This window comes from Ambystoma mexicanum, chromosome 12 (genome assembly GCF_040938575.1).
Source record: "Ambystoma mexicanum isolate Mex_15411 chromosome 12, UKY_AmexF1_1, whole genome shotgun sequence".
Lineage (NCBI taxonomy): Eukaryota > Metazoa > Chordata > Amphibia > Caudata > Ambystomatidae > Ambystoma > Ambystoma mexicanum.
In genome coordinates this window covers 236,030,785-236,046,172 of record NC_090936.1, presented here as the reverse complement: position 1 = coordinate 236,046,172, position 15,388 = coordinate 236,030,785, and positions in this window count along the sequence as shown.

Below are 15,388 nucleotides of genomic sequence, written 5' to 3'. Positions count from 1 at the left end.
CTGTCGCGCTACTGCAGGTGCTGGTGTGCGCTGCGCCAATGATGCTGATCCGTTTTTTGGCGTGTTGGCAAGTGCTGGTGTGCGCCAAAGGGGTACACGGTTTATTTTTGCTGGTATTTGCAAGGCAGATTTAGCGTCGGTCAGCAGTGATGTTGATTCTGCTGTGCAACGTTGAGGCACTCCTTGCCCTTCCCCCTCTTTGGCAATCATCTCAGGCTTTGTTTCGAGTTTCACTTCTCGTTTTGGCAGATTAGGTGGCTGCTTACTGGCAACAGTTTCTTTCCTTTCTGGGGCCGCTGTCTCTTTCCGGTTATCAGTGTCAGGCAAGTCTTTCAGTGCAGTTGGAATCTTCTTGGCATGGGTGGCATGGATCCAGAATTTCCTTCCATCCACCCGTATTGCCGTCTGCGTTGCCAAAAGAACTTGATAGGGCCCGCGCCACCTGGCTGCTAATGATGACTTTCTTTCAAAGTTCTTTAGCAGCACCCAGTCTCCTGTCTCCAGCGCGTGCCACAGACCAGTGTATCTCACTGGTAATGCCTACTGCACCTGCTGATGAATCAAACGCAATTTCGGCATTAAAAGGCCACAATAAGTACTAAGCACAGGATGTTCTATATCACTAAATCGTTTTGGCTGAGGTGCGCAACAAACATTTGCCGGCCTCCCCATTACGATTTCGTATGGGGAGAGTCCAGTTTTAGCCTTTACAGACGTACGCATGCATAATAGTGCTATTGGTAATGCATCCACCCAACTCAACTTGCTTCCCCCACAAATCTTGCTAATCTTTGATTTAAGAATCCCGTTGTGCCTCTCCACAAGACCGGCAGAACTCAGATGCCTTGAACTATGGAATCTCTTATCAATCTGAAGACCAGCACATATCTGTAATACCACTGCACCCACAAAATGAGGTCCATTATCAGACCATAGGACTGGGGGCAAGCCAAATCTGGAAAAGTACTCCTTCAACATTACTTTTGCCGTGCTCATTGCTGTGCAGTCCTTCAAAGGATATGCCTCCACCCACTTACTGAATGCACAGATCACCACCAAGGCATATTTTAAGTTTTGGCACCTCTCCATCTCTATGAAATCAAAATAAATGACCTCAAATGGCATGGAGGCTGGGCCAAAACTGCCTGTTGGAATCACTGTTCCCTTCCCTACATTGTGTTGCAAACACGTGATACAGTTCTGCACCAACCTCTCTGCATTCTTTTTTATGTTTACATTCTGCCAAACTGTAGAAAGGTGCTGTATTATTTTCTTCGCACAGATGTGCGTAGGGCTGTGGGCCATTGTGACCATTGCAGTCACGTACGAATTTGGCAACATCCAGTTTCTAGTTCCCTTGTCCACCCAACAACCCTCCAGATCCAATTCAGCAGATCCCTCTGCCCACCCCTGTATTTCATCGGCCGTAGCCTCAGCCTGTTTTTGTTTGACAGTGGCAACTGCATCTTCTATCGTACAGGGTACTTCCTCTGTCTGAACCATCATCATTTTGGTATTCAAATCAATGGCAGTTTGTTTCGCAATTCTGTCTGCAAACGCGTTTCCCTCTCCTACTTTGCATGTTACTTTTTTATGTGCCTCACATTTCAGTATTGCTAGGCGCTTTTTAAACTTGAGTGCAGACAGCAATCGTGCAATCAAAGGGCCATGTTCAATTCTGGCACCATGTGATGTCAGAAACCCTCTCTCAGCCCAGAGTCGACCAAAATTATGAACCACTCCAAAAGCATACTGACTATCAGTATATATATTCACATTCAAATTTTCAAAAATCTCACAGGCTCTGGTTAATGCTATTATTTCAGCGGCTTGTGCTGAATTATAGGGAATTCTTTTACTTTCTACAGTGCTCTCTAGGGTAGTGATAGCATATGCGGCAGTTGTCGTGCCATCTGGTTATTTAAAACATGAGCCGTCACAAAATAACTCTCCATCTGGCTCTTTCTGTGGGATATCACTTAAATCAACTCTTCCCTTGGTTTCTTCCTCAGTGACCATTAAGCAATCGTGGGGGGTGATTCATTCTTCCCAATTTCTTTTATGGTTGGTGGCATTAATTCTGCAGGATTCAAAGCGCTACACCTCATAATTTGGATATGGGGCGCGAACAAGATAATCTCATATCTTGTCAGTCTAGCAGAGGTGAGGTGTTGCGTCTGTGTCCTATTTAATAGAACGTCTATGGCATGTGGCACCATCAAAATTAGAGTGTGCCCCAATACCATCCCTTCCGTTTGTTTCACTGACCCAGCAGCCGCAGCGACAGATCACAAACATCGTGGTAGTGCGCGCTATAGGGTCCAGCGCAGAAGAAAAATAGCCGCACGGCCTATTTCTTCCACCTTGTTCCTGTGTCAAAACCGCCAATGCACATCCTTCACTTTCACACACAAATAGTCTAAAAATGTTCTCATAGTTCGGCGTACCCAAAACTGGAGCCGAGCATAATGCAGTTTTCAATCCATCAAATGCTTTCTGACATTCCTCATCCCACAGCAAAGGCATAACCGCATCCTTTCTAGTTAAATTCACTAACGGTTTCACAATTAACGCAAAATTACCAATCCATTGTTGGCAATATGAAGCCATGCCTATTATGGCTCTGACTCCTTTTTGTGTCTTTGGAAAAGGCATACAAGAAATACTTTCTATGCGTTCTGGCGTTAGTCTTCTCCCTCCTTTCGAAAGTAGGTAGCCCAAATAGGCCACCTCCTTTCGATTATACTGACATTTCTTCAAACTAGCTTTATGGTCATGTGCCGCTAGGTGTGACAGTAGTAATACAGTGCTTTCTTTACAAATCTCCTCTGTGTCTGCAGCTAGCAATAGATCGTCTACGTATTGCAAAATTACACAACCCACAGGTAATTCCAGCATGTCTAGCTGCTCTGCTAATGCTCTACTGTAAATACTTGGACTTTCCGTGTAACCTTGCGGAATCCGCGTAAATGTAAATGATCGTCCTCCTAATGTGAACGCGAACAAATATCTGCTGTCCTTGTCCACTGGAATACTGAAGAATGCGTTTTTCAAATCTACTACACTAAAATATTCTGCTGAAACAGGTATCATTGTCAATATTGTAGTGACGTCTGGCACTAGAGGAAATTGTGGATCTACTACCTTATTCAATGCGCGTAGATCAATTATGAAACGGTATAGTACCTCATTACCTCCGTTTTTATAAACTGGAAGAATCGGGCTGTTGCATGTAGTGCCTGTAATTTCCTCGATTACCCCTACTTTCACCAAATCTGTAACAATACTCTTCAATCCTTTCTCACCTTCAACTGAAATTTTGTATTGGGGTATTCGCGGTAGGGTAACAACTTCTTTCAAAATGATCTTTACTGGCTCTATCTTTAAACATCCTACATCATTGTCATGCATTGCGCATATACAGTTTGGTACTTTACTTAGTTCCCCTGGTAACGCTTCGGACATGAATTCTGACACAGGGGCATCGTGTGGCCATATTGTTAGAAACACTCCGTCTGCCGTGCAATGTATAACAGAACCTAGTTTTTTCATCAAGCTTAATCCCATCAAATTCTCCCCACAATTTTCTGTTAAAAGGAAAGGACAATGTTCAGTAAATGGTCCTATGGTAACTGGGACTGGTTTGGACACTGGGTTTATGACTGGTGTACCTGTGAACCCTACGGAAATATTCTTTTGCCCTGACAGTGGTATATCTGGAACCAAGTGATGGTCTATTGAACACTTCTGTGCTCCTGTATCTACAAGAAAGCGGTGCTCCTCATTCCCGACTCTCATTTCTACGTAGGGTCCTCTCTGATTCACCGGAATAGACACTGCTTCCGACCCCTGTCCTGGGCTGTCCTATTGGGGAAATAACACATCATCTGATGTGTAATCATTACTATTACTGTAATACGTGTTTGGCTGTGTATCAAAAACATTCCCACTCTTCCCTCTATTTCCCCCACTCTGGTTTCCATATTGTTGATTTTGCTGTCCCTGACTCTGGTTTGGGGCATTTTGGTTTTGGCCTTGGTTTTGATTACCTCCGTTATTGTGATGCTGCTGCATACTATTCCTATTTGGTCCATTCACTCCTGGGTGTCCTCTATGCTGTCTCCTCTGACCAGATCCATTTCTATTCTGTAGATGCGGACATTGCGCTCGCCAATGTCCTTCCTCCTTACAATATGCACACTGATTCGGTGCCACTGTTCCCCCATGCATATTCGAATTACTCCTTCCTTGTGCGTTCCCTCGCCATATATTATGTCCTGTTACTTGCTGCAATAGTACCTGTGTTCTTATTAGACATTCTTTCAAGTCTGCCCCCACCTGTTTTAGCAACGATAATTCGTTCACCATCTCCTTCTGCCCCGGCGATGGTAATTGGGCAGTTTATTATGCAACCCCGTTTCCCCCTTCCCAGGTCTCGAGATATCCCTACTCCTATGCAGGTGTAGTAAACACTTTGACAGGTGGAGTAAACATTTCAGAATAATCATTATCTAATTCATCTTTAAGCTCAAAAAGTCTATATACATGTTCTCTCACGTCGTCATCCCTCTCCTTACAGCGTGCTAATACATTCAAATCTAACAATCGCTGCAGTGGTAATTTCCCAATTAGCTGTTTCCATTTCTCCACCAAATATTCACCCATGCATTCCAACACTACCTGTCTTTCGTTGCTTCTACGGAAGTCATATATCGAAGCCACTGCTGCCGTCCCATCATTCCCGTCTATATACATCTCTGCCTGTTGCTGCAATTCCACCTTTCTTTCTTTGCTGATAGCGCTGCGAGTTACCCTCGTGCGCCCGTTGGTCAGTCCCGCCTCTTGCCCCCATGGTTTCAACTTCAACCCCGGGAGGAACTGACGGTACCAAGTCTGTGCCTGAGGCGGGAGGTGCAGATGGGACATTGGGAACAGGGAGTGTCTGTTGTGGGCCTGATTGGCTAATAGGAAGTGTTACGCAAGTGGTCTGCGCCTGCGGGAGGGCTTGAGCTACCGGAGGGGGAGCTTGAACTACGGGCGGGGTCTGGGCAATAGCTACTGACGTGTCTGGTCTTACTTCTGATCTTGGGCCTTGTTTTGTATGGGTCAATATATTTTCTATCAATTCATCTGCTATGTGTAATTCTCGTTGTGGGTATATCTTTTCTATATTCAACTGGTCACGCCTACCTGCCCTTCTTAGACTCTCAGTCCACTCCTCCTCTTCTTTCTTTTCCGCTACTTCACCTTTCGATTTATGCCTGCGCGCATGCTTTGCTCTGCTTTTAAATCGGAGCATTGCTTCCTTTCTCCAGTCTTTAATAGTCTCAAATGCTGCAGGACGCGCTTTCTTTCTTTTGCAAACCCTTTCCAGGTTGTCTATCCTCGCTATCTCAAAACTACCATTAATCGGCCACTGATGGTCTTGCTGCTTTCTGGTTGCCTATGCCAAGTCTCACAGAATATTATCGCACCCACTCCATACTTCACATACTTCTCATACGCCGGCTTTCCTCCAGGTGGTACAATTGGGCTATCTTCCAAAGATTGTATACCACAGCGGAAAAACCCTTCTAAGGTGGACAATACCCCAGGCATGTTTCAACCTTCCCCCTGGTTAATCAACCTTACCTAGGGCGTTTGATTTTGCAAAGTCAACACTCAACCAATATCAGGATACTTTGAATCGGGGAATGACTCACCTGATCAATCAAGTCGTCTGTATACTGACGCACCAAAGGACGTCGAAGAGGTAAGGGAGGGGCTAAGAACAAAGGGGAACAGGTAACAAGTGCTTAAAAGAGAGTTAGGGTCTGTGTGAATCACACTGAGGTTTTTTCCGATCTATCCTTTATATGGCCATTAGGTTTTTGGAGATAAAGAAGTAAAGAGAAGAGTGAGGAATCCGAGCCCGAACGGGGTAGAAGGCGGCGCCACATAGCATTGTCTCATCCAGTACAGTTAAATAAGTGAAGATAAAGAGAAAATAGTAGGGGTCTCATATATCTAGTAGACTCGGAGTAGTAATTTAGAATATTCTTTTTCTGTGTGAACAGAACTCTTGGTGAGGTAGTAAGGGAAAATAAGAGGTGGGGAGTGTGTGAGAAAGATAGAACAGAGGGGTAAGAAAATTTAAAAAAAAGGGGGAGTAAAAGCGCACAGGTAGTACATGTTATGTGTGGTGTGTCTTCATGTTATATGTTCTCGTGTACATCAAGGTATTACATGTTAATTTGTCAATAATTGTTCAAATGCCAATGAGCAATTAAGGTTGATTAAGAAATTTGAAAATGCAATGGCCCTCGTTACGACCTTGGCGTTGGACCATGGTGCTAATAGCACCATGGTCCATGCCGGTAACTTACTGACTCCGCCATGGCGGAATGGGGAATTACCACCCCATTCCGAGGTTGGCGGGGCGGTAATTCCCCATGCCACCATGGCCCTTCCCCATTCCCATTTTTGCCCCATAGGGCTCAGTGGGAATGGGGAAGGCGCTAAGTACGGTGCCGCAAATTGCGGCACCGTACTTAGCACTAAGGTCCCTTTGCGGGTTGGTTTTTTAACGCCTGCTAAAAGCAGGCGTTAAAGTGCCACCCGCAAAGGGACCTAGTAATCAGGCGTTCAGGGTTTAACGGCGCTGCCACCTTTTACAGCGCCGTTAACCCCTTAATGCCTGGGTTGTAATGAGGGCTGTAAGGATATTTGGCGTGTTACAGCACAGAGTACAGCACTACTGCACAGGATCAATGTGTAGCATGTTTTTTTATGCAGCACCACTGCATGGGTGGCGCATTGCTATGATGCAGTTGTTTCAAGCTATGTGTTGCCAGTGTAACATGGACATATAAGTAAGGGCAGGTTATTCAGTCAAAAACGATTTTTACATATAAAATGCAAATACATTTTTCACAGTTAAAAGCACACATCTGTAAATGCACACCATTTCTCAACTGAAATGCCTATGTTGCAAGAGAAACATTTGGTAATTAACAAACTAATATCACTAACAAGACTAATAATTATAACTCATTAATAAAAGAATGTGTCTTCACTGCAAAAAGAGGCAGACTATGAAAATCAGTTTTAAACACACATTCAAGTTTTTCTTTCTTTGCCTTCCTGTGCTCTGTCCACAGTAACTGCAGGAAGCAAAGACTTCGAATAAGCAGGAAATCAGCTTGTTACAGTTGCAACTGTACAAGAAGAACCATTGTTAAAAGTAGGAGGATAGAACATGATTGATTCTGATTGGAGCACGTCACATCAAGCATCATGTTGGAGACTGTAACTAGTGCTTTGCTGCAGAATCTGGGGGAAGAAAGGCAGAGACATCTTCACACAGCTCGAAGAAGGACGGGGTTGACAGCTGGGGAGGCCTGATTCCTAAAGCAGATTCAACTTGGTTGCAGAGACTGGCTTTTCCAGTCAACAAGCCCCAGTTCGAGTGATGGCAGATGCTTGTCCTTGCTGGGTGAACCCCTCCAGAAGGCGAACAGCCAAAGAAGTTACATGCTGAATAAGCCTGGTAATTATCTCGCTGAGGTGAGGGGGCTGAGTGTGTACGAGAATATTCAGTCAATGTAGGAAAGGAGATTCCTGTGCTTTACTCACGTGTTTAATGTTGCAAATTGAGTTCTTGTCTCCGCCACTCTCTTTTCAGTGTATCACAGATAATGCTGTTACTGTGCTATTTCATTTATTTCTGTAAAGAGTGAGATCGTGTTTAAATGCAACTTTTATAATACACAAAAATATTTGAAAGCAGACGGGTGGTGTGTTTTATATTTACCAATACAGTGCTGATGATGTGGGGAGATGTTTAGACAGTGCAATTGTCATTTTCAAGGTAGCTAAACATAAGATTTGGCTGCAGCCGTGTGCACAATGTAATTCAGTATGAGCGATTATAACTAACTGTGTGTGTTGTAGTCTGCCGGAGGTCTATGAGTCGGCAAAAAGGGAGGCCCGGGACATAGTTCACTACCGTATATAAGATAGTGAAAATACCACATGATAGCTGGCTGCCGTAGATAAGACAGAGAGAAATTGCCCATGGTGGCACACTAAAAATGAAAATGTGGTGTTCCTGAAATGCAAGCCTGAGGTCTCTCTAGTGATTACACGAAAAATCTAAACAAAAATAAGGGGGTTCTGGATATTGGGGCCACAAATAAAACAAGGGAATTATGCTCACCAAAATACCACCAACCACGCATACCAACTACGCATACCAACCACGCATGTCTGTGTGCTGAAATAATGCATGTCCACTGTATTATTGTTGTACATGGGCCAATCTGAATACAAGGAGTGATTGTTGCTAAATTATATTTCGGCGGGAAGAAAATACCGCCAGGCCCCAAATCTCCACAAAAATACCCAACAGGGCCAATGTGTATGAAAATGTTTTGAGTAATAATAAGTGACGAATGTTCTGGGTTGAAATAATCAATGGTATCGGTAAGTGGTGAAAGAGGAAAAATTGTTGAAAAATATTGATGATAAGGAGAAGGAAAAAGGTTACACACAACGCTGAACAGAAGCAGAGCATGAACAAAGTGTTTGTGAGCCCATACGTAGGTAATTGTGTTATCATGGGGGGGAGTAACACCCTTAGCGCATATTTGTCAACACCTCCCATTGTATAGTGAAAAATACAAAAGTATCATGATCAGTGGGTAACAGAGATAAAGGGAGATAGTGTAACTCCGATATGGCCAGAGAGAGTATCCTTTGATAAAAGGGTATTAGACTTAGTTTCGACACATTTAATGGCCAGGTATAAGGGAAAACAGTTGCAGAACAGAAGGGAAGTGCTAGATTTGTGGCAGATGTTTGAGGAAATAACGCCAAGTGAGGTAAGTACAACTAAAGAAACCGAGAAGGAGAAAACGGCAGGAGAGATAGGTGATCCAGCAGGGGGAGAGTGCACGACACCTGCAAATGAGAGTGACACCACCAAAATATACCCGTTGCTGACAAGGCCAACAGTAGGATACAGCAAGCCAGTATATGTTCCAGCAAGCTCTTCCCCGACAACCTCTGCAGAAGCAACAGCCACCGCACCACCACCATACGATAGAGGGGGCTATATGGGCCAACCAGTGCCCCACCTTTAAACCTAGCTGGTATAACTGGGGAATTATACAGACAACCTGCACACACACAGATAGAAATAACACGATTGAGAGAATCGTGTGATAAGGGCCAGATGTTGCCAGGGGGAGGGGAAGTGCCACCACTAGCAGCGACTGATCCAACTCCCCCACCAAGTGTAGCAGGAGAATCGACACCAGCAACGCCAACACCGTAACGATCAGCACCATCACAGGCAGGACAGGCACCGAAAGGACAAGAGCAAGAGTGGCAATCAGGGGAGTTCCTGTCCCATCTAAATGGGAAGCCAGTAAGAATAATACGCCCCACGACCCCAGATAGCCAGCATGGAGAAGGACAAGAAGAAGAGAGGGAACAAGAAGAAGAAATAGACGAAGTATGGAGTGACCTTGATGAATATGAAGAAGGGGTAGCAGCAGTGGGATCCCCGCTGCCATTTCATTTTGATGACTTAAATGAAAGATCGCCACCAAGATGGCAGGGGTGGCTAAGACAACGAGTAGGGAATATGCTGGTGAGTAGGACGAAGAAGGGGATGGTAAGGAAGGTGGGAAGAAAACATAAACTACAGATGCCATTGATACACAAAGGCGCAGGAAGGCCGTACTACATTCCGTGGGCCCAAATGGATAAAAATAACTTGCTGAAACTGCTCCCCCCACTTTCAGGAGGGGCAGGAAAATGGATACACGCATTCGAGAAGAACACAGCCGGAGTGCCCCTAGCAATAGGGGACGTGAAAGGTTTGGTAGTGTCTGCAGTTGGAGATCAAGCAAATGCATTATTGGTGAAGGCGGGATTCCCAGAAGTAACTATGAGTTGCGACTGTCATGATGGATCGCCATTTAACAACGTTTGAACACAAGTATATGACGCATTGCGGCGCACGTTTCCAGACATACCAGATTTACACCTAGTGATATACTGCACGATGGGAGAGGAGGAAGAGCCTACACAATTCATCCTCCGGGTGCAGGACCTGTGGAGGAGTGAAACGGGTACGGCGTGGAACCAATCCACCGCCCTGTTCTATTTCATAATTAAAAAGGGGCTCCCGAAGAAAGTACAGAAGGCCTTGAACAAAATAGCTGGGATAGAAGCCAAGGGCTGGTCTGAGATTCAAAGCATAATTGTACACCACTGCAGGAGGATCAAAGAAAAGGAAAAGGAGATAGCACAGAAAAGGTTGGCAGACAAAGCAAAGTTAGTGCAGAATAGGCTAGTGAAGGTTGCAGCACTCAACGCAACCACATCGATAGATAGGAGCAGCGAAGGAGACGATGTAACAGGACATGCGCCACTGAGGATGGCTGCAACATGGGCTACAGAAGGGCAAGAACAGTGGGACAGAGAGGAGCAGTACAGAGGACCTCAGTGGCAAGGAAGACTGGCAAGAGGACGAGGTGGGTACAGAGGGCCATGAGGGGGATTCAGAGGAATGGGGAACAGGGCATTTGGAGGGCCCGGAATGAGAGGAGGGCCACAAGGAACGTGTTGGAATTGTAATAGATGGGGACATTATTCGAGAGACTGTAGAATGCGACCTATGGGGTATTATCAAGGACAGCCCACAATGAGAAATGAGCAACAACACGGACACCCACATCCAGGTAGCCCCTATGGGTTACCAATGGGAGGGGATTGACAATGTGACCAATGCTATAGTGAGAGAACTGAGAATTTGAGCGGGCACTGCTGGGTATCTTGCTTTTTACATGAGTTTATCCATAGATGGTGCTACTTTTGGGGTGAAGCCCACTAACTCGTGTTACCGTGTGCCAGCACGAAGGAAATGAACTATGTGAAAAGACCTAGACAATCTTGTCTGCGGTGTGGGCCGTACACCATTATATCCCGTAGGGAGTCTTCAAATATTTTGACTTCTCAAAAATCCAATTTTAACAAATATTTCATTCTTAAGGTGTTTGTTTTATTCTTATACCTTCAAAATATATAATGTGCTGTTTTATAAGCCAACATCATACAGTGGCCAATGCATTTCGGACTATACAGTCCTTCATCAGGGCCTTTCCTAATCAAAATAATGACCAAAAAACAAACAACAGTATCCATTGATGCAACAATACGGAAAATAACACCATCACATATTCAAAAACGTGACCATTAAAAAAAGAAAGAAAAATGCATTAGAACAAACAGGGCACCCACGTACATAAAAACATACATGAAAAAGAGAGAGAAAGAAATACATAAACACTTTTCATCAGAAATACAAATTGCCATCATATACAAATGTAGTATCACATTTTACATATGGTTAACCTCCTGGTGTATCCCCTACTTTGTGTGTCGATGCTAAGGTGATAATGCGCCTCGAGTGCAACCTGCATGCCACCAAAGTAATTGTCAGTGATCTAACCTTGAGGTTGATTTATCTAACAGTTAATATCCTGTGAGCCCATGCTGAACATTAACAATTCTATTGTGCAGAATTAACTAATATTCATGCACCTGACCTTTCAAAGCACACAATTGCTTGTGTTGCAATGTGTATCGTGATCGCGTTGGTTTCAATGTGCACGTAGACCTGGTAAAATGTAATAACAACCTTTAAATGGGCCGCGTAATCGCTGCTATAGAGGTACATTCATAGACCTGTTTGAGTATTGCAAAGCTCTCGATACGTTGCCGAGTCCAAAATGGACCTGTCTTCACTTATTTCACATACCTTACATGCCCTGTAAGAAAGTCGTCTTACGCTGACTCATGGTGAGCTGCCGTCTCCTGCCTAAGTAAACGCTGACTGTTACTCGGGGAGTGAGGGTCGGGTTGCTATGGTGACTGCCACACTCAACATGGATACTAGTCCATGTGTGTGCCGCCATTTTACTAGAGGCTTCAAAACAACAGATAAGGGTAAAGCGTACATGTAAGTGCCGTGATACCTATATTACTGTCACAGTAATGCTACTTGCACATTAATATACACGTTCCTGTTCGTGCTGCTTGCACATTTCTGCTAGCATTCACAACTGGATAAATCTCGTTCAATATAACTGATGCAGTGTCGTTTCTATGGAAATGCGTATGGACATAAAAGTATAGTGTATGTAGATGTAGTGAACCACAAATGCAGCAGAGGCAATAATACCAGCCACAGCCACCACAACAGAGAGGAGCACCACAACCCATGGCCAGACAAAACACAGTAGGAAGTACAAATAACAAAATTTTTGCAACATCAGCGAATGATGCGCTGGCACCTTTTCGCAGCACAGCAGTAGTAGGAGATGATGTTTTCTCAGTGCCAGGAACTGAAACATATGCAGACTAGGACAGCCCACAGAGAGCACTTGTGTGTCCAGTCCTATCCACTACCCTACGTGCAGAAGAGGAACCACTAGTGGGAGCAGAGATAGGAAACAAGCAGTTTATCTTCATGGTAGACTCAGGAGCAGAAAAATCATGCCTCATGGAAGGTCGGTTTCCGCTTTTGGGAAAACATTTGGAGACGCAGGAGTTCTCTGGGGCTATTTTAAAAGTTCCTTATACCAAAGATCTGGACATAACAGTGGGGGGAAAAATAGTGCGTGCTCCCTTACTATATCACGAAGACGCGCCAATCAATTTGCTGGGAAGGGACTTGTTAAGCAAGTTAAACATGACCATCTCCTTTACTGAATGGGGAATAGTGTGTTCGACTCCAGGAGTGTGCCCCGTACGAACGATGCTGATGATCAGCACAATGACAAATGAAGTGGTTGTAAGAGGGGTACCAATTGACATGGACATGTTCATTCATGGCATTAGAGTGCTGGCTCAAGTGGTACCAGAAATAACTAGAAAGGAATGGAGGGTGCCCACGGATTTCATCTTCCGCCCAATTGTGAATAAAGATGTTGTACCAGGAACCATCCTATCTATAGATTTAGAGGGGATTCAGGTTTCAAGTAAACCTATTGCGGTGATAGGACTGGACACGCATGGCTTTAAATGGAGAACAGTACTGTGTATAGACCCAAATATAATGATGCGCGATCTAACTGATGAAGAACTGTTCCCTGACAATGAGAGTGATGGAGAGATAATAATGGGAATAAGCACACCATGTGACATCATGATTCAATATAGAGAAGTGCACAATCCTCTCATGGCCAGCATAAACATCCCACCTACAATCTTTGAGGAAGATATGAAAAGAGTACTACCAGAGGTCTGGACTACAGGCCCATATGATGTAGGGTTATTGCAGGATATAACTCTCATAAAAATAAAATTAAAGCCAGATGCAATACTCCCAAGGGTTAAGCAGTACCCAATATCACAAAAGGCAGAAGAAGGAATAAAAGAACCAATAAGTGCCCTGTTGTGACAAAGGATAATAGTGCCATCCAACCCCCCATGTAATACAGCGATTTTTCCAATCAAAAAGGCAAAAGGAGGGTCATGGAGAATGGTACAAGATCTCTGCCCACTTAATGACGTCATTCAGAAAGAGTTCCTTTTGATCCCTAATCCAGCCTCAATACTGTGCAGCATTCCCAAAGAAGCCACGTGCTTTACAGTGGTGGATCTGAAAAATGCTTTCTTTTCCATACCACTCAACGAAAGCATCCCATTACCTCACAGCGTTCACGCTAGGAGGAAACAGGTATGAACATTGTAGATTGCCACAGGGATATTGTGAAAGCCCCAGCATTTTCAATAGAATTTTACACGAGGATCTTGGAAATATTGATGTAGAGAGCGTAATAATACAATACGTGGATGACTTGCTCATCTGCAGTACAACTGAAGACAAGTGAAGAGAAGATTCTGTAGCACTGCTGAATCTACTTGCTACAAAAGGATATCAGGTGGATAAACAAAAACTGCAATACTGCCTTGCGGAGATGCTGTACTTAGGACAGCTCATATCAAAAGACGGTAAAAGAATACTCCCCGACAGGGCAACAGCCACACGCCACATGATAATGCCAAAAACTGTAAAAGATATGCAGAAATTTCAAGGCATCTACAATTATTGCCGTGCTTGGATACTTGATTATGCAGCCTATACCCGCCCATTGTTACAGGCATTGAAGGAGGCCCAAAAGAATAACGTCCCAATAAAATGGACACCTGAAATTATGACACAATACTTTAAACTGCAGGACATGATCACAAATGCGCCAGTTCTTGCAAACCCAAATTATGACAGGAAATTTTATCTGTTTTCACACTGCAATGGAACACTAATGACTGCAGTCCTAACTCAAATAAATGTCCCTAGGTCACAAGCCATTGGCCTACTACATCGGAACGCTGGACGCAGTAATGCAAGGTCATTTCGCATGCGACAAGCTCTCACTGCAGCGGCCTTCGCAATTGAAAAGAGCGCCGCAATTGTAATGGGCTGCTCGGTGACACTGTACGCAGAGCATTCACTCTTTGCAATCCTAGAACGATCAAAATCAACCTTAACAACACAGAGAGCAACAGCTTATGAAATAATAATCTCCAGCCCAAATGTACACGCAGTAAGATGTAAAACTGTAAATCCCACTACATTCATCACAGAACCATGCACTGTAGAAGATATGCAGGAGCACTATTGTGCGACATATGAGGGAGAAGAGGACAACATCCACAAAGCCAGTGAGAATGCATTGCAGGAAGGAGAAATATATTTCATAGATGGGTCAGCGTGCATAGACACCGAAACAGGGGAAACACATGTAGGGATGGCAGTGGTAAGAATGGAAGAAGATAACTATGAAACAATAATACATAAACGCCTACCATCTCATTTCTCTGCACAAGCGGCTGAACTAATGGCATTAATTGAAGCATTGCACGTAGCAAAAGGATGTGTAATAACTATATACTCAGATTCAGCCTATGCCACAACAACAGTACACTCAGGATTATCACGATGGCAATGGAGAGAGTTGCAAAGGGCAGATGGGTCGCCAGTGCAACATGCTACACTATTGAATTAACTAATAGAAGCGTTGGCAGAACCGTCAGCAGTGGCAGTGGTGAAATGCCAGGCCCATACTAACAACACAGATGCAAACTCATTGGAAAACGCGGCAGCCGACACAGCAGCGAAAGAGGCCTCGTATTTTAATATACCACCCACCCTTGAATGCCTTACTAAGACCGCCACTACACAACCATTAGAAGAGGGATATAGCAACACACCAGTAACACAGATAATAGAACTACAGAGGAGAGCACCAGTGGAAGAGCAAGAACTATGGGTCAAACAAGGATGTAAACAGTCACCTACATATTTGATCTGGAGGCAGGAAGTGAGTGGGAA